Source organism: Vicia villosa, linkage group LG3 (genome assembly GCF_029867415.1).
Source record: "Vicia villosa cultivar HV-30 ecotype Madison, WI linkage group LG3, Vvil1.0, whole genome shotgun sequence".
Lineage (NCBI taxonomy): Eukaryota > Viridiplantae > Streptophyta > Magnoliopsida > Fabales > Fabaceae > Vicia > Vicia villosa.
This window is the reverse complement of record NC_081182.1, coordinates 212022553-212024674: the sequence shown is the minus strand read 5'-3', so window position 1 is coordinate 212024674 and position 2122 is coordinate 212022553. Positions and strand designations below refer to the sequence as shown.

The following is a 2122-nucleotide window of genomic DNA, read 5'->3' as shown; positions in this document are numbered from 1 at the left end:
CAAAACTTAGTAATTTTCTACTTACATCATATAAGAAAAATTGTTAAATTGTAATTTCTCACATTTAAAAAAAAATGGTATTCATAAGTATACATGGATATTTCAAAATTCATAGATATCAGTTTAACTGATATCCACAAAGATAAAGAGTGAATACAAATATCATATTTATCTAACAAGACGGATAAAAAAAATAGTACACGTGTCCATGAATACCAATTATCATTCCTAATCCTACTTATGTTTAACTTATACATACAAATGTTGTCTTCATAACTCTACATTATCCCATACAAATAACTTGTACACAAGTTAACAAATTTCCTAGAAACACATGTCTACTCTCTATCCCCAAAGAATGAAAAGTTTCTTAAAAAATTGATTTAAAGATTATAGTATTTTTATGTTACCTCTTTTCTATATATACTTAAGAGACATTTAAAAGACATTTATTAATTGTGCAAAAGGGGTAATAAAATATATTAAAATATATTATGTATTCTCGTGCTACCAGTATTTAAATGTTTTTAGCATTGTATTAATGTACATTGAATATATCTCAATTAAATTGTAAAAATTAAAAGATAAAAACATATGGATAAAATTCTAAAATTTCTTTATGTTACAATTTTGTTTATGTCCCTACTCTTTCTTTCAGCGAAGGCTATCTGTAAATCATTATTTTTCGTTATATATTTTATTTTTTATTTTGTAGTTTTTATATAATTTTTTATCATATTTTATTAACAATTTTTATTCTATTTTTTCACTACAGTTCCATGTGAAACTACTGAGGATTGTGCAAACGTGTTTGTTAGCATGAATAAGATCGAAATGCAAGTCCTATGCATTAAAAACATATGTCGTTTGGCTATGCTGATGTAAGGAAAAATATTTAAAAAAATATGAATAATAAATATATGTTATGGTAGAATATTTCATAAGTTGCCATTTAAGAGTAATGCTTTCAACCTAGAATTGTATTTTTTATATAATTTGAAATTACGAATTTGTTCTCTAAAATATCGACAATGAAATGAAAAAGACAATAAAAAAATACTATAATGAAATTATGACTTTGTTCTCTATACTATTGCTTCCAAGTTCTCCATATAAACTTAATAAATTTAAGCTATAATTAGATAAATTATTTGTGTGTTGCACAAATTTGATATCAACATGTAATTCAATCACTACAAAAGAAAAGTTCATCTGCCACAGCCATAAAACAACGACTATATGCAAAATAACCGTGGTTTTACGCTTTGGCCACGGATATGTGACTGTAGGATATGTAGGCGTGGCCTAAAGTATAAACTACGATTTTCTTGTTTGTGCCACATTATATATATATATATATATATATATATATATATATATATATATATATATATATATATATATATATATATATCCGTGGCTTGTATAGTTCACGGCTCACGTACCTAGATTAAGGCCGCGGTTTATCTTGCGCCTCAATTCTAAACTGTGGCCAATTTCTAAAACCATGGTTCTTATTTAATATATAACATACAGTTTAGTTGCCTAGGTCTTGCAACGGTTTGTTTATGGCCACTAATTAAAACCGTGGCTAAATTTTGCTTACGGTTTTAAACCATTCAAGTATGCCATAATTTCTTTTTGTGCTGCATAGGTGTGACAATGGTATTCTTAATGCCACGACAATAAAACAAAACCATGTCAAAATAGAATTATAATCTAATTATGCAATAAAAAATTAGCCATGTCAAAATTAAAATCTAATTATACAATAAAACATTAAGCCACAACGTCAAAATATTCATTAAGAATTAAGTCTACATCAAGTGACTCTACTTATGACTAATAAGTTGCAAAAATATAGATAAGTTTTGATATTATCATTCTTAAACAAAACCAAGTTTCTCTCTCGATAGTCATCCCAAATTCAAAACAAAAGTTCTAAGAGATAGATAATATAAAACACAACTTCTACTAATTAAACCGCTGAGATGGTAAGTATTAAATGAAGTGAGTTCCTAGCTTTGTTGAAGGTAATCCAATCTTGGTCCTCTTCAAACTAGCTGACATTAAGCTACTGGTAGTGGAATCCGAGCCAGCGGGCTCTATCACCCATGGTGAA

The 2122-nt window shown here is 27.3% G+C and overlaps 1 long non-coding RNA gene across 1 annotated transcript; it reads left to right on the top strand.

Moving 5' to 3' along the window:
* Positions 1–536: 536 nt before the first annotated feature.
* Positions 537–1023, top strand: LOC131657292 (uncharacterized). Its single transcript, XR_009300602.1, has 2 exons — positions 537–670; positions 776–1023. It is a non-coding gene; the product is annotated as an uncharacterized LOC131657292 (long non-coding RNA).
* Positions 1024–2122: the final 1099 nt, after the last annotated feature.